Source organism: Bubalus bubalis, chromosome 1 (genome assembly GCF_019923935.1).
Source record: "Bubalus bubalis isolate 160015118507 breed Murrah chromosome 1, NDDB_SH_1, whole genome shotgun sequence".
Taxonomy (NCBI): Eukaryota; Metazoa; Chordata; class Mammalia; order Artiodactyla; family Bovidae; genus Bubalus; species Bubalus bubalis.
In genome coordinates this window covers 175615449-175633719 of record NC_059157.1, presented here as the reverse complement: position 1 = coordinate 175633719, position 18271 = coordinate 175615449, and the positions used below count along the sequence as shown (strand labels likewise).

General features: G+C 45.5%; 1 non-coding gene across 1 annotated transcript in view; it reads left to right on the top strand.

Moving 5' to 3' along the window:
- The window catches only part of LOC102391353, a 29324-nt gene extending 26970 nt beyond the window's left edge, over positions 1 to 2354 (top strand). Inside the window, exon 3 of the transcript XR_006641315.1 lies at positions 1760 to 2354. This is a non-coding gene — a transcript (uncharacterized LOC102391353). The remainder of the gene's footprint in view (positions 1 to 1759) is intronic.
- The last annotated feature ends 15917 nt before the right edge of the window (positions 2355 to 18271 follow it).

The window sequence follows — 18271 nt, the reverse complement described above, 5'->3', positions numbered from 1 at the left end:
CAGTATTTAAGTTATTTCCATTTTTACCCCTGTTCTTAACATCTTTGTACACTTGTCTGATTACCTCCTTAGACTACATTCTCACATGTGGTATAGCTTTAAAAGAGGATATGTCCATTTTAAATTTTGACATATTTATGCAAACATACTCTCAGCCCAGTTTGGACAGATTTATACTCTCACCCGCAATGTATAAAAGTGCCTACTTCCCGGCCACTGCAGGGAAATCCTAAATGTCAACATCAAGCTTCAGTAACTGCACAATCGCCTATAGCCCCATGCAAATCAGGGTGGCCTCATAATCCACATTTGTGTCTAACACCCTTTCTGTTGAAATCTAGAATGGAGGACTCTTGGAGCTAAGAACAACTGTGAAAACTCAGCCCTTTAATCTATTAGGTAAGGAAACTGTGGCTCAATTGGTGGCATTCCCAAGCAGCAGAGATGCAAACAGGACAGCGGTGTGTTGTCTCCTGGCGTGCCGCCCCCCACCCTTCTACCGGCCCTGAAGCTACCCGGGAATGGCCCACCCCGGGTGGTTGTGCTTCCCTCCAGCAGCGTCTGCAGTGAGCAGCTTAGGTCTCTGGCAACACCCTCGAATTCTTGCTTAGATGACTCTGCTCCTGTTTCCCCCACCAGTGTTCAGCCTTGACGCTGTCACCCTCCTCCTTCGGGGAACTCTGGGCTTCCTTTGCTGTCACAGGTCCTAGTTTCCCTCCTGTTCTTCTGAGTGCTCCTTCCGTGCTCCCTGCCCACCTCTCCTCCTTGTCACTTTGTGATACAGTTTCCAAAGACCACTCTTCACGTCTCTGCTGTCTCCTCTGCACAGCCAGTCCTGAGCTATTCAGGCTCAATTGTTTTTTGGAATCTTAGTCCCATGTTTCTAGCCCCTGGCTGGTCACCTTGACACTCTGGACATTTTAGGATGGATAATTATGTGCTGGGAGGGGGAATTTCCTGGGCATTATAGGATGTTTAGCAGCATCCCTGACCTCTGCTGATGGGACGCTGGTAGCACTCACTTGGTTTTGGCATCTAAATACATCTCCAGGCATTGCATTTTGCCCCTGGTTAAGAACCACTGCCTTCTCTGGATTCAACACCATCAACATAAAACTTGTCTCTGATCCTCCCCTTCTTCCTCCCCAACTAAAAGATGGGTTGACCAGATGTCATGAGATTCTCACATGACTTTCTACATGATTAAAGGCAAGCCGACCAGCGGCTGGAACCAGGATCACCAAATTCTGAGAGTCAGAAGGGACTCAGGACTCTGAGCTCAGGTGTGCTAAGCTCTTGTGCTCCTCTTCCCATTGAGCTCAGAAAACCTCCCATCCTTCTCAGCACTTCAATCCAATGACCAGACTCGATGTGAAAGGTGAACCTCTATGCCCTCCCTGCACAGACCAATGCCCATGCGTTTAGCTGCACAGGAATATAGTGCAGAATTCAGTGGTGGTATGGCTTGTTTGACATGGCCTTTGGCTGGTTAAAGACTCCATGGCATCTACCAGTATTATGTCCCCAAGGCCAGGCCTGGCACATAGTTGGTTTCCAGTAAATGACTGAATAAATCATTTTAACAGTTATAGTCTCTGGGTGAGGGATCAGGGTTGGTACTTTTCTTTTGCAGGTCTTCATTTGTACAATTGGGAGTATTTGTTACTCTAGAAGAAAAAAGGAAACCCTGTGAATATTTTCCCCTAAGTCAAAGAGGAGGAAGCCCCCCTGCCTCATTCCACATGTCTTGCCTCCCCAGGTCTGACCAACCAGCAACATGGCAACGAGTGCAGTCCCCAGCGACAACCTCCCCACGTACAAGCTGGTGGTGGTGGGAGATGGGGGTGTGGGCAAGAGCGCCCTCACCATCCAGTTTTTCCAGAAGATCTTTGTGCCTGACTACGACCCCACCATCGAAGACTCCTACCTGAAACATACAGAGATTGACAATCAATGGGCCATCTTGGACGGTGAGACTTGATGACAGCCCTGCGTGGGGGTGGGGCGTTAATACAGATTAGGGAAAGTTGACAGTCTTCAGCTGGTGTGCTGGTTTCTTCCATGTTGCCGTTATGGGGTGGTTGGTGTAAGGCTGTGTGTGTTTTCCAGGGTGAATTCTGAACAGCTTTGTAGAAACCAAAATGTGTATTCAACAAAGAGGCAAGGCTTAGAATCATGCCGACTCAGTGATGTCATGGTTGTTATGTCTCTCTGATCAGAAGCTCTGATTAACTTTTATAGATATCTCTAGCTGATTAAGACGTTTCCAGGTGGCGCTAGTGGTAAAGAATCCATCTACCAATGCAGGAGATGCAAGAGACCCAGTTCGATCCCTGGGTCAGGAAGGTCCCCTGAAGTAGGAAATGGCAACCCACTCCAGTATTCTTGCCTGGAAAATCCCATGGACAGAGGAGCCTGGAAGGCTACAGTATATGGGGCTGCAAAGAGTTGGACACAACTGATCACTAACTAATTAAAAAGTAGGAAATCAACTTTTTTCTTAATAAGCATAGTTTATTTGGTAACTGCCCCTAGGACAGGCTGGGAAATCTTGCATTTGACATTGTGTTTCTAGTTTAGTCTATGTTGGTCTGGACTAGCAGTTCACCAGCAGGGAATTTAGCAGAAATGAAAACCCTCAGGCCCAACTGGTTCAGAAATTCTGAGGTTGGGGCCCAGCAACCTGTGTTTTAACAAGCCCTTCAGGTGATGGTGAAATGAGAGAACCACTGTTCTAGATTCTTACTGATCCTTACTTTGTACTGTTTTGAATCTTGAAACAAAGAGCCATTAATCATAGAGTGTTATACTATGAGGCGAGCTTTGAAAACCACCGGGATACAAGTTCTCTATCAGATATGTGAATTGCAAATATTTTTCTAGTCTTTGGTTTGTTTTTTGTTCTCTTAACAGTGTCTTTCAAAGACAAGAGTTATATCTTTTCCTAACCCAAGGTCACAAAGGTTTTCTCCTATGTTTTCTTTTAGAAATTTAATGGTTTTAGGTATTACTTTTACGTCAATGATCTGAATTAGTTTTTGTATGTGGTGTGATATGGGACAAAGGTAATCTTTGGGTATGTGGACATGCACTTACTTGTCCAAGCACTGTTTATTGAAAAGATTGTCCTTTCCCCAATGAATTGTCTTTTTTGTACCTTTGATGAAAATTGATTGTCCATGTATTCTATTTGTTTGATCTATTGTCTGTCTTAACACCAGTAGCATACCATCGTGGTAACTGTAGCTTTATAAGTCTTAGAATCAGGTATAGTTAAATCTCCAACTTTATATACTTTTTCAAGCTGTTTTGGATAGCCTAGTTTCTCTCATTTCTGTGTGAATTTTGGAATCAGTTAAATTCTAAAATTTTGGATTTTGATTGAGATTATATTGAACTTATGGATCAGTTTGAGGAGAACTGACATCCTAACAATGCTGAGCCTTCCAATCTATGAAGACAGTATCTCTCTCCATTTATTTAAGTCTTCCTTAATTTTCTCATCAGTTATTTTGTAGTTTGGAGTTCATAGCTCTTTTACATACTTTGTCAGATTTATACCTACCTTTGTATTATAAACGATACTAGTTTTTATTTGTTTTTAATGTTTGTTGCTAGTATATAGAGATACAATAGAATTTTATATATTGTAACCTGCAGCCTTGCTAATTACTTATTAGTGCTAGTGGATTTGGGGAGATTCTATTAGATTTTCTGCAGAGATGATCATGTCTGTGAAAAAAGATAGTTTTACCTCTTCCTTTCCCATCTGGATGGCTTCTATTTCTTTTTCTTGCCTTATTTCATTGACTTAATGTGGTACTTGTCTTGTTTTTGATCTTAAGGAGAAAGCTTTTAGTCTTTGAGCATTAAGTATGATGTTGGCCATAGAGTTTTTATAGATATCCTTTATCGAATTGAGGATGTTCCTTTGTATTCCTAGTTTGATGAGAGTTTTTATCAGGACTACATGTTATATTTGTCCATGTGCACATGTCAAATGCTTTTTCTGTGTTTCTTGAGATAATTATATGGGGTTCTTCTTTTTAGTCTGTGATATAGTAAATTACATTGATTAATTTTTCTAACGTTAAAACATTGTATTGTAGATAAACCTCACTTTTTTTTTTTAGAATTATTGCATCTATATTCTTGAGAGATATTGGTTTGTAATTTTCTTGTAACATTTGAGTAATGCTGGCTTTTAGAATGATCTCAGAAGTAGACTCTATTCTTCAATTTTCTGGAAGACTTTGAACAATATTGGTATTATTTCTTCCTTAAATGTTTAGTAGTGTTCACCAATGAAGACATCTGAGCTTGGAGTTTTCTTTATGGGAGGTTTTAAACTAAAAATTCAATTTTTAAAGTAGATATAGAGCTACTCAGGTTATCTATTTCTTCTCCAGTGAATTTTTGTAGTTTGTGTCTTTTAAAAACTTGATCAATTCATCAAATTTATCAACTTTATTGGCATCAAGTTGTTCATAATATTCTCTTATTATCCTTTTATAATCTGTATAATCCATAGTGCTGTTGCCTCTCTCATTTCTGATATAGGTTATTTGTGTTTTGTCTTTTTTCCTGATCAGGCTGGCTAGAGATTTATCAGTATCATTGATTTTCACAAAGAACCAATTTTTGAGTCAATTGATTTTTTCCATGTGGTTTTATTGATTTCCACTTTTATGTTTTTTATTTCCTTTTGCCTGACTACTTTGGGTTTAAGTTTCTATACTGTTTCTAACTTCTTAAAGTAGAAGCTGATATCATTGATTTGAACATTTCTTCCTTAATAAGATATTCATTTTTGTGTTATAAATTTCCCCTAACTACTACTCATTTAGCTGTGTCCCACAAATTTTAATGTTATGTTTTCATTTTCATGAGGTTAGAAATACCATTTAATTTCCATTTTTATATCTTCATTGACCCATAAGTGGTTTAGAGGTATATTATTTAGTTTCAACTATTTAGGAATTTTCCAAAGATTTTTCTGTCATCGATTTCTACTTTAGTTTCACTGTGTCAGAGAATATACAGTATATCATTTGAATTCGTTAAAGCTTATTGAGGCTTGTTTTATGACTTAGGATATGGTCTATCTTGGTAAATGTTCCACATGCACTTGAAAAGAATCCTGCTGTTGTTGGGTGTGGCGTTCTGTAAATGTCAACTATATCAAGTTTGTAAGTAGTGTTCTCTAGGTTTTCTGTATCCTTTTTGATCTTCTTTCTACCTGTCCTCTCAATTTTCGAGAGAGGGGTGTTGAATTTCAGAGTTTAATTGTGGATTTGTCTATTTTTTTTCTTTTAGTTTGATCAGTTCTTGCTGCGTGTATTTTGACACTCTGTTGTTAATTGCTAAGTGTTTAGGATGGGTACATTCGCTTGATGAATTGACCCTTTTATATTATAAAATGACGTTCTTTATCCCCGGGTTTCCCCTCTCAGCACTGCAGCCTGGCAGTGCTCAGGGCAGTGAACTGGGCACTCATAGGTGCCCTCTTTTGTATCCCATCCCTCAGGAGTCACTGTCCTTTGTTGCCTGTTGTCTGATGTCTTGAAACCAGTTTCATATATTTTGTCTGTTTTTTGGTTATTTCAGGTGAGAAGGTAAATCTGGTCGCCCATACTCCATCTTGGCCAGAACCAAAACCAAATCATCACTTTAAAAAAATAGAACAACTTTGTGTGTATACTAAAAAGCACTGACTTGTATACTTTAAAGGGGCAAATATTGTGGAATATGAATTTAATTAATTTTAAAAAGCATCCTTCAGAGCTTGTCTGTAGTCCTGGAGCTTGGAACAGTTCCTTCAGGCACCAGGTGCGTTCCCGCCTTGGGGACTTGTGTTTGCTGTTCTCTCTGCTGAGCACGTTCTTCTGCAGAGATACAGTCTCCTTCATGTAGATCTCTGTTCAAGTGTCCCTCTATCATATCCAGTCCACCCCTGTCACTTCTGTCCCCCTGCCCAGCTCTTTTTCTTTATTCTACCTTTTGCTGTTGAACATGTGTTTATAAATGTTCAATATATTTATTTGTTTAATTGAGTTTTTGTTGCTCCCCACTAAAATATAAATTTATGAGAGCAGGGACTTCATTTACTGCTATATCCTCAGCATCTAGAGTATTGAGTAGGTCCACAGTGAATGTCTGTGAAATAAATGAATGAGTCCTGAACAATGTATGTGCAATCACAGGTTTGATGTGCTAACGATATACATTTGCTAACTGACATCAAAATAAATATGTGTAACCAGTAAAGTTTGCAACTTATGTTTACACACTTTCTAAAATCATCTCTTTTATCACCCATTTGAATATATACCACACTTTGGAATATATACTGAGTTAAAGAAATATAAACAGTTTCGATACTACATGGCTTGAAAGAACCTTCAATACACAAACATGTTAGAAGTATATTGGAAGAATATATTGCCCTTTTAGGGTTTCCCAAGGGACCATTTTTTGCACATCATTCTTGGTCTATTTCCACAGAAAACATTCTGAAAAACATTGCATAATGCCTGTAAGAGAGTAACATCATGCCTGGTATGTAGATGGAGCTCAATAAATATTATTTCTCTTCAGAGCCATATTATCTTCTCTAGCTTTTAAAAAATGCATTAATTAACTGTGTTGTTGCTGTTGGGCTGGGTCTTCATTGCTGCTTTCGGGCTTTTCTCTACTTGTGGTGAGAGGGTGCTACTCTTCATTGTGGTGCACGGGTTTCTCGTTGCAGGGGCTTCTCTCATTGCAGAGCACAGGCTCTACATGCAGAGTTCAGTGGTTGCAGCTCACAGGCTCTAGAGCACAGGCTCAATAGCTGTGGTGCACGGGTTTAGTTGCCTTGCAGCATGTGGGATCTTCTCAGACCAGGAATCAAACCCATGTCCCCTGCATTGGCAGGCAGATTCCTATCCACTGAATTACCAGGAAAGTCCCTCTCTAACTTTTTAGAAAGTAACTTTGGGTATTAGACTACCCAAAATTGTTTCTTAATTTTTTTTTTTTCTTAAAAGTGATTTTAGGAAGGTTTGGGGATAACATTTATAGCAGTGGAGCCAGGGAGGGGGAAGCATGACCATGGCATTACTTTGTAAGTATGAATCTGCAGAGCTTGTGTTCTGAAGCTCCTGGGCTCCCCTAGGGTCTGCATCTCTGATCCTGACCCCAGAATCAGACCTGATTTAGGGCATTGCCCACTCAGGCCTTAGGGCTTCCCAGGTGGTTCAGTGGTAAAGAATCTACCTGCCAATCCAGGAGATGCAGGAAACATGGGTTTGATCCTTGGGTCAGAAAGATCCCCTGGAGGAAGAAATGGTAAAACCCACTCCAGTATTCTTGCCTGGAGAATCTCATGGACAGAGGAGCCTGGTAGGCTACAGTTCATGGGGTTGCAAAGAGTTGGACATGACTGAGTGACTGAGCACACACTACCCAGGCCTGCCTCAGGAGTAGATACTAGAGTCCCAGATTAGCACAGTTCGCCACTCAATCAGTGGAGAAGGCAATGGCAACCCACTCCAGTACTCTTGCCTGGAAAATCCCATGGGCGGAGGAGCCTGGTAGGCTGCAATCCATGGGGTTGTGAAGAGTCGGACACTTCACAATCCATGGGGACACTGCAATCCATGGGGTTGTGAAGAGCGACTTCACTTTCACTTTTCACTTTCATGCATTGGAGAAGGAACTGGCAACCCATTCCAGTGTTCTTGCCTGGAGAATCCCAGGGACGGGGGAGCCTGGTGGGCTGCCGCCTATGGGGTTGCACAGAGTCGGACATGACTGAAGTGACTTAGCAGCCACTCAATCAGGTCTTATTAAGAAAAGAAAGGATTAAAACATTACAACTCAGTTCTAATTAATCTAGCATTTAAAAGGATGTCCCGTATTTGGGGAACTTTCATCAAATGCTGGTTACGTTTAGGCTTGGGCATGATTCTGACCCCTGCTGGGACTGAACTCTTCTGAGTGGTTTGCAGCCCTGGGATGGATGGGACTTTCTCTGACATCTTGCTTCCCTGGAGGCCATAGCATCCTGGGGAGGTATTGAGTCTGGGATGCCCGCCAAGTGCCCCAAACTCTGGGGTTTTTCCTCTTCCAAATTCAGAAGGAGCAAAAACATGGCAGCTTGATAGTGATGATGAAGAGGAGGAGACAGTTATGATATCTGTGGGCAATTACTTACTGTGTGGAAGGTCCATGCCGCATGCGTTTTGTCCTTACAAACATAATTGTGGTAGCTATTGTTGTTATAAGGAGAAGGCAATGGGACCCCACTCCAGTACTCTTGTCTGGAAAATCCCATGGATGGAGGAGCCTGGTAGGCTGCAGTCCATGGGGTCGCTGAGAGTCAGACACGACTGAGTGACTTCCCTTTCACTTTTCACTTTCATGCATTGGAGAAGGAAATGGCAACCCACTCCAGTGTTCTTGCCTGGAGAATCCCAGGGACGGGGGAGCCTGGTGGGCTGCTGTCTATGGGGTCGCACAGAGTCGGACACGACTGAAGCGACTTAGCAGCAGCAGCAGCAGCAGCATTGTTTTTATAAAAATAAAGCGCAAAGAGAGTCACACAGCCAGCAACGGTCTTGACCTCCCTTTGTCTCCTCTGCTCTCTGTCAGTCTGGCTGGGTGGGAAAACCTCTCCAACCTCCCACAGCTGGTCCCTGCGCCTCTGGGAATAGAGTTGAAATCTCGAGAGCACGGGGTGTGGCCTGGATTATCAGGGTCGACAGACAGCTGCACCTGCCCTTGCAGCTCCTTGCCCCAAGGTCTCCAGAGGGCCAGGGGCCCTGGTTCTGATCTGAATCTCAGAGCAGAGATGCTCACAATGCTCAAGGGGCCTTCTCTGTGGTTTCCACACTGAAGAGTCTCACAGGCTCCCTACCTACTTACAAACAAACCTATTTCTTATTTTCCATATTTCTTTTTTTTTTTGGCCTCTCCACAGAGCATGTGGGATCTTAGTTCCCTGACTGGGAATTGAACCTGGGTCCACTACAGTAGAGGTGAAGAGTCCTAACCACTGGACCTCCTGGGGAATTCCTTATTTCTTGTTTTCTTTCAAGGAGTCTCATTGCCCGAGTCCTCCAAGAATCTAGAAGATAGGAGATGGAAGACCTCAGGGGCCAGCAGCCAGGTTCCCCAGTGTCTGCAGCAGGCCTCCAACTTTGGAGCAAGCCTGGTCTGTGTTCTTTCCTACAAGGGTTCGGGACCTTTGTCTGACCTTCTGCTGTTAAGGGTCCAACTCTGGGAGCATCTCCCCTCATTACTGGGCCCACCTCTCGCTGTGGGGTTGCTTCTCCTCCCCATCTCCCAGGTCTCTGGCCCCGTCTTTGGGGGTCTGTGACCTGGAGCTGTGTGACTCCCCATACCCCAGTCAGAAAGACCCAAGCCTTAGGCAGAGTCCTGGAGTTTTGTGGGGTTTGTGTGTGCATGTTGTAAAATAGATATAACACGAGACTGACAGTCTTCATCATATTTCAGTGGTCAGCTCTGTTACATTAAGTACATTCATACTGTTCTGCAGCATCACTACCATCTATCTTCAGAACATTTTCATTTCTTCCAGCTGAAGCCCTGTTACAACAACTCCTATTCCCCATTCCTAGCTCTTGGCAACCCCCATTCTCCTTTCTGTACTCGGGGTACCGCATGTGAGTGCAATCATACAGTACTGTCTGTTGGTGACTGGCTTGTTTCACTTGCCACAGTGGTTCACCTATGTTATGACATGTGTCAGAATTCCCTTCCTTCCTAAGACCGAATAATCTTCTGTCTGAGTCTGCCACGTTGTGCTGAGCCATGCATCCGGCAGTGGACGTTTGTGTTGTTTCCACCTGGCCACTGTGACCACTGCTGCCATGAATGTGGGTCTACAAATATCTGCTCCAGTCCATGCTCTCCCTTGCTTTGTCGTGGAGTTCTTGCCTGCCTCTTTTTCTTGTTAGCTTGGAGCTGGAAGGCTCCTGAGCTGTGTGATATCAGCCCCTTTACTTTACACCCGAGGAAAGTGCGGTGGCGACGGAGAAGTGACTCGCCAGGGTCAGACCTCACTGGAGGCAGAGCCAGGCCCAGGGCCTCCTCACTCTGCCCAGCATGTCCCGTCCTGTCAGCCTGCCTCCTCCTCTGGCCCAAGCCTCAGGCCTCCAGGGGAGGATGTTGAGCAAATCCTCTGCCCACCCACAGGGCCGCCAGCCCCGCCCTTGGCCCCGCCAGCCTCTGGAGGCTGGCATCTGTCTCCCCTCGACAGAGGACAGTGGTCTCTGGACACCCCTGCCCACCTGGGGGCTCTCGGGCCCCCGCTTTGCAGCCACTCTGTCCTCAGCGAGGGCTCAGTCTCTGCCAAGAGCGAGAGCGTCGGCTCCCCTCCTGCACCCTCAGAAGCTGGGACGTTTCCACCCTGGCTTCTGCCCAGACCACAGACACAAGTGCTGTTGTCTTCACGGAGGGGCCTGGATCTGGCCTTTCCCCGAACACTCAAATCCACATTCTTTCTGGGGAGGTCGGGGAGGAGGGCGTGGGTAGGGCAGCGAGAGGACAAGAACACTTACTGAGAGTTTGTTCTGAGCCGGGGGCTTTGCATGGTGGTCTCTGTGCTCAGCAGTCCTTAGGTCAACTGCAGAGCAGGCTCTTCTCCGTGGCCCCCACTAAGAGGGGGTTCAGGCAGAGCTGGCTGTCCTTCCTCCACTCCCACCCCATCCCCCGCCTTTCCCTGTGGGCAGTAATCGGGGAGGAATTCCCCTCTTTCTTCTCCTTTCTGAGGGAGCAAGGCCACAGGCCTGAGATTATGCAATTCAGCCCTGCAGACCTCTGCCTGACCCTTTATCTCGCCTCCATCAGCCACCACTGCTTGAATGCTCCCAGTAACGTGGAGCTCACTGGTCTCCAAGGTCCTGGGGGCAGTGCTTGCTGGTAGAAAGTCCTTCCTTCCACTGAGGCCAGGCCACTGTCACTCCTTCTGCCCTCCGCACTGTTAGCAGCTACTGCTGGACAGAGAGGAGGGCAGGAAGTCTGGGTTCCCAAGGGGAGGGCTCTTGGGAACACAGGGTAGCCCCTGGGGCGGCAGTTTTCTAAGGGCGCTAAAGTATTGGGTTGGCCAAAAAGTTCGTTTGGGTTTTTCCTTAGTATCGTATGGAAAACCCGAGTGAACGTTTTGGCCACCCCACATTTCACCATTTTCCCCACAGGTAGAGTAGCACTGGCGCTTCCTAGCCAGACCCTGTGCTGAGCGCTTCACGGGGATTGCTTTGTTTCATCCTTGTAGCAATTCTGTTACACTGAGATTAGTGTCTCCACTTTACCAGTGAGCACAAGTGCTCTTTAACCAGTATGCCCCAGTACTACTGTACCAGTGGGTAGGTGGTAAAATCCTTCAGTACCACTGGAAACCTGCTGCTGCAGCCACCGAGCACTCCTCCTGGGAACCCAGACCTCCTGCTCCCACTCCTGTCCAGCAGCCCTCTGATTGGTCAGGCCTCAGCAGGGGCGGGAACTAAGACTCAGAGAGGTGAAAGAAATAGTCCAAGATCACACAGCTAATCAGTGCCCCATTCCCTCTGACCCCAAAGCCAAGTATATCTTGCTCTGTGCTCACCTTAGCCCTACTGGCCAGCCTGGGAGCTGAGGGACCGGCCATTGGCCAGTAAACTAGAGTCTGCTCGGCAGGCCTGAGTGATGAAGGTCTGAGTGCAGTGTGGGGGTCATTCCCTGCTTGTCAGCAACCCAAACCCCAGGGGGTGGTTTCCTTTTACTCACAGTCAGGCCCTAGTCTCCTGCAGTTAATTTTGGCTTTTGCCCTGATTTCAGAACTTCTTGTTGATCACTGTTAAAAGTCACATGACTAGCCTGGGTTGGGCGCTCCAGCCCACTTTGAGATTTCTCCTGTCCGCCCTTGTGTTGGCTGATGCTCCTGGCTCTGGGCCCCGGTGCAGCCACTGTCAGCCTGTTATCACCAGGGCCCAGGTCCAGTGACTGGGGTCTCCTCTTTCCCTTGGGCACAAACACCCTCTGGACCAAGACCAATGCCCTTGTTGGTGGAGCCTCTGTCCGAACTATAGAGCCTCATAGTTGTTGCCAAGAGTAAATGAAACATTACAGACTGTAACTCCTGGAGGAGAGAGACTTTGCCCACCACTGTGTGCCTGCTGCCAGCAGCACCTTTTGTGCTGTGCTGTGCTTAGTCACCAGGCGTGTCCGACTCTTTGAGACCCTATGAACAGACTGTAGCCCGCCAAGCCCCTCTGTCCATATGATTCTCCAGACAAGAATATTGGAGTGGGTTGCCATGCCCTCCTCCAGGGGATCTTCCCAACCCAGGGATCGGATGCAGGTCTCCAGCATTTCAGGTGGAATTTTTATCATCTGAGCCACCAGGGAAGCCCAAGAATACTGGAGTGGGTAGCCTATCCCTTCTCCAGGGGAACTTCCCGACCCGGGAATTAAACCGGAGTCTCCTACATTTGCAGGCAGATTCTTTACCAGCTGAGCTACCAGGGAAGCCCAGCGGTGCCTATCAGGTGCTTTGTTATTGTTTGTTGAGTGAGGGAAGGTGACCTCTTGTGAAGCACAGCACAGAGTAAGCTGCGTGATGCTTTCATTGTTAAAATTGTTCTAATGTGACATTTGAAAAGGGTGGCCTGATGTTTTCAAGAATAGGTCTTGTTGGGGAAGAGGAGGGTGGGACAAACTGAGAGAGTAGCATTGACACGTATGTACCCTGGGAAAAAAGAAATGTGACAGTGTTAATTACTCAGTTGCGTCTGACTCTTTGCGACCACATGGACTGTAGCTCACCAGGCTCCTCTGTCCATGGGGATTCTCCAGGCAAGAATATTGGAGTGGGTTGCCATTCCTTCTCCAGGGGATCTTCCCGATTTATGGATCGAACTCGAGTCTCCTGCATTGCAGGCAGATTCTTTACTGTCTGAGCCACCAGGGAAGCGTATGCTCAGCTCTATGCTCTGTGTTGACCTAGAGGGGTGGGGTGGGAGGGAAGCTCAAGAGGGAGGGAGGGAAGTAGCTGATCTACTTCGCTGTATAGCAGAAACTGACACAACATTGTAAAGCAATTATACTCCAATTTAAACAAAAAGAAGCAAGCAATAAAATGCACCATCCAACCAGGTGAAAGAAGGAAAAAGAATAGGTCCCATCACACACGCAGATGAGGGGTCGCTGACCTGGCTGCCTGCATCTGGGGAGGTCCGGAGTGAGGCTTGTGCCCCTGACTTGAACCTGCCACCACTCCCCTCCAGTGATGTGTGGATCAGCCCCTGAGATGTATGTAGGTGGGAGTGTTCACTAGTTCATTCTATGAACAATTCTGGGTACCTGCTGTGTACCTGGCTCTCTTTGGGGCTCTCTTTGGCAGCAGTTGGCAAGGTCAAGTCCCTGTTCTCATGAAGTTTCTGGTAGAATGGGGGAAATGGAGTGTAAACAAATGTGTAATGTGCCAAATGGTATGGATGCTGTGATGGAGAGTGAGGCAAGGTAGAAGAAACAGACAGGGCGGAAGAAGTTGCTGCCTTATCCACACAGAGCAGGGAAGGCCTTCCTGAAGAGGTGATATTGGAACAAAGACCTGAAGGAAAAAGCTGGGAGGAAAGGATCTTGGATAGAAAATCAGGGGCAAAGGCCCTGAGGCAGGGATATGTTTGGGGAATAGATAGGAGGCCAGGGTGCAGAGGAGGTGAGCAAGAGGCTAAGAGGAGAGGTCAAGGAGATAGCTGGGGGCAGTGACTTCCAGAACCTAGAAGGGGTATAAACTGTGGGAGGTTTTGAGCAGAGGACAGGCATGGTCTGACTGATGTTTAAAAGGTTCATCTGGCCATGGGGTGGACAATAGACCAGAGGGGAACCAGGACCGAACTAGGGAGCCCAGTTAAGAAGCTCTTGATGGTAGAATAGGATATCGGTAAAGGAGGTGGTGAGAAGGAGTTAGAGTCTGGATGTATTTTATGGAGGAAATAACAGAATTTGTTGATGGAGTATGTGGGATGGGTGGGGGGAGAACGAGAAGAGCTTTCAGACTGGACCGTTGGTAGAATAGAGTGATGTTTGTCAAGATTAGGAAGACCGATAAATCAACTATACTTGAATAAAATAAAATTTAAAGGAGATTAGAAAGACTGGGAAAAGTAAGTTTGATGGAAAAATCAAGAGTCAGGTTTTGGGTGTGTTAAATCTGAGATGCCTTTCACACATACAAATAGAAGTCAAGCCAGTGGCAGAGGTCTACGTCTAGAGTAAGGGGAGGTGTGCAGGCTGGAGATGGAAACTTGGGAGCTTCCGTGTGAAGCCATGAGACAGGAGACCTCTGAGTAAAAGTGAACATGGTTAGAGACGGGGTCCCAGGACTGAGTGCAGGGACCAATGTTCAGAGAGTGATTAGAATCAGAGAAGCAGCAGGACAGAGTAACTCACCAAGGCCAAGTGCAGAGGCTCTTTGAAAAGGACGGAACCATCAAGTGTGTCAGATGCTGGCGAGTGACCCAGTGGGATGAAGGCTGCAAAGTGTCTGCTGGATTTAGTGATCTGGTGGTGACTTGACAGGATCAGCTTTGATAGAGTGGCCTGATTACATCGAGTTCAAGAGACGGTAGAGGAGAGGAAGGGCAGGCAGTGAGGACAGGCCAGTCAAGGAGTGTGGCTGTACAGGGACTAGAGAAATGGACGATCATTGGAAGGTGTGAGGTTAAGGGGAAGGTTGTTTTTCACTTTTAATTTTTTGGTTTATTTTTGTTTTATTAAGATAAAAGAAACTATGCCATGTTTACATACTGATAGAAATGAACCAGCAAAGAAATGGATGATGCAGAAAGGGGAGGGGTCAAAATAGTGCATGTGTCCTTGCATAGGGGACAGGAGACAGGATCCAGCATGTAGCTGGAGGAGAGGGGATGGTCTTGGGCAGGAGTGGGCTGAGTCATCCACCGCAGAGAGAGGCAGGTGGAGAAAGCGCTGCAGAGAAGGGAAATGGGTTTTTCCCCCCCATACAATTTTTTTTGATTGAGATGTAATTCTCATGTAAAATCCACCCCACCCCCCCCTTTTAAAGTGCACAGTTCAGTGGCTGATAGTTTATACACAAAGATATGCAGTCAAAATTTCTGGTGGATTAAAAAATCACCCATCACTGGGATCACTATCTCATCCACATTTCATCACCCTCCAAAAACCTCACCCCATTAGACATCCTCCCCACCTCCCAGTTCCCAAACCTCTCGTCTCCTTTCTGCGTTTATGGATTTGCCTATTCTGGACATTTCACATAAATGGAATCATATAGTATGTGACCTTTGTGTCTGGCTCCTGTCCCTTAGCACTTCAAGTTTCATCCATGTTGTAGCATGCTCTCAGAATTTCATTCCTTTTTCTGTGTGAATCTCTTGCTTTGTCAGCACATGTGTCTCCTCAGACAATTCATTTCCAAGTGTCAGACAAGAGCCCAGTTTCGGGCCCTGGAAGGGGTCCACCTTCCTGCAACAAATGGCGTCTCTGGCGGGGACTCTTCTTTGCTGAGACTGACATCCTGACCACTCGGGGTACTCAGGAGCCAGCTTGCCTGCCAATGGACCAGACCCAGTGGCCGCAACTGGGACCCTTTTGTCCCTGGTCTCCTCCTGACGTGGACAACTGGCCAGAGTGCCCCGACCGGGTAAGGAACAAGAGACTTTATTGACCTCTCTCCTCTTCCCTCTCTCTTTCCTCTCCTTAACCCTTCCTATCCTTCCCCGTTTTTCTAGTCCTCCGATCCCGGATGCAGGAATCTGGTCGAAGGGCCCTCAGCCTGAGCTGAGGATTGGAGACTGATTACCTCCTCTTGGCAGAGAACTTGAATTCTGATTCTGGTCTGGTCTGATTTCTGGTAGGGCCTAGTTCCAGTCCTCCCTTCTCTGGAGGCCCAGGGAAAAGTCCCATAATGCCTGGGTATCTGTAGGTGGCAGGAGACATCTGTAAGGCCACCCCTTTCACCCCCCCTCTCCCACCTCCTCCCCCTTCTTCTTTCAACCTGGCTTCTTTTCCTCCCTTGAAATCTTTGATGTTAGTACTTGGATCTGAAGTTCTGTGTCTCTATAGGAGGTTTTCTGAGAGACTGTATTCTTGTATTTAAGGGCTTCCCTGGTGGTGCACAGGTTAAAGCGTCTGCCTACAATGTGGGAGACCTGGGTTCGATCTCTGGGTTGGGAAGATCCCCTGGAGAAGGAAATGGCAACCCACTCCAGTATTCTTGCCTGGAGAATCCCATGGATGGAGGAGCTTGGTGGGCTACAGTCCACGGGTCGCAGAGAGTCAGACACGACTAAGCAACTTCACTTTCACTTTCTGTGTGAATAATATTCTAATATGGTTGGTTCTTGAACAACACAGGGGTTAGGGGTGCCAACCTCTCATGCAGTTGAAAATCTGGGTATAACTTTTGGCTCCCTGAAGACTTAACTACTAAATAGCCTAGTGTTGACCAAAGTCTTACTGGTAACTTAAATAGTCGTTAACATGTATTTTATATGTTATATATATATGTATTATAGACTGTATTTTTACAATAAAGTGAACTAAAGAAAATGTTATTAAGCAAATCATAAGGAAGAGAAAATACAGTGCCACACAGTATATATTGATACCACAAGTTTATGTCATGTTTATATCTGTCAGTACCTACATCAATTTTGTCTTATGTATTACTACACTAAACATAAAAAATGAAAGGATGATATGAAAAATACATTGTACAGGTATGATGATTCATGAGGAGCACACAGCAACCCACTTCAGTATTCTTGCCTGGAGAATCCATGGACAGAGGAGCCTGGCAGGCTATAGTCCATAGGGTCGCACAGAATCGGACATGACTGAAGCGACTTAGCACTCGCATACATAATGATTCATGCATTGATAACAGAGATGCAGTGATATAAGTGTTTTTGGTAGCCTGGTGTAACTGATACAATTATTTCCCAGTAGGCTAGTTTTTACACTAATGAAGGGTTATACAGTTTTTATAACATGTAGTATTATACTCATATTCATAATACAGTATTGGAAACACTGTTGCATTTTTTAAAAATCACTTACCTGTGATGATAGACTGATAATGCAGCTTAATTATGAAAGAGAGAGGGAGAGAGAGAGAAAAGAGGGGTGGGGCCAAACATATTGTATGGTAATATAATTCTTTGAAAGCAAAGTTATAAAAAAAAGACAGTAAGAAAACTAACACATGACTTTTTAATTAATTTATTTATTTTAATTGGAGGATAATTACTTTACAGTATTGTGGTTTTTGCCATACATCAAGATGAATCAACCATGGGTATACATGTGTCCCCCCATCCTGAAGCCCTCTCCCACCTCCCTCCCCACCCCATCCCTCTGGGTTGCCCCAGAGCATCAGCTTTGAGTGCCCTGATTCATACATCGAACTTGCACTGATCATCTGTTTTACGTATGGTAATATACATGTTTCAATGCTATTCTCTCAAATCGTCCCACCCTCACCTTCTCCCACAGAGTCCAAGGTCTGTTTTTTTACATCCATGTCTCTTTTGCTATGTTGCATATAGGGTCATCGTTACCATCTTTCTAAATTCCATATATATGCATTAATATACTGTATTGGTGTTTCTCTTTCTGACTTACTTCATTCTGTATGATAGGCTCCAGTTTCATCCCTTCATTAGAACTGACTCAAATGCATTCTTTTTTATAGCTGAGTAATATTCCATTGTGTATATGTACCACAGCTTCCTTATCCATTCATCTGTCAATGGACATCTAGGTTGCTTCCATGTCCTGGCTATTATAAACAGTGCTGCAATGAACATTGGGGTACATATGTCTCTTTCAATTCTGGTTTCCTCGGTGTGTATGCCCAGCAGTGGGATTGCTGGGTCATATGGCAGTTCTATTTCCAGTTTTTAAAGGAATATCCACATTGTTCTCCATAGTGGCTATACTAGTTTGCATTCCCACCAACAGTATAAGTGAAAGTTGCTCAGTCGTGTTCAACTCTTTTCAACACCATGGACTGTAGTCCATGGAATTCTCCAGGCCAGAATACTGGAGTGGGTAGCCTTTTCCTTCTCCAGGGGCTCTTCCCAACCCAGGGATCAAACCCAGGTCTCACGCATTGCAGATGGATTCTTTACCAGCTGAGCCACAAGGGAAGCCCAAGAATACTGGAGTAGGTAGCCTATCCCATCTCCAGGGGATCTTCCTGACCCAGGAATCAAACCAGGGTTTCCTGCATTGCAGGCAG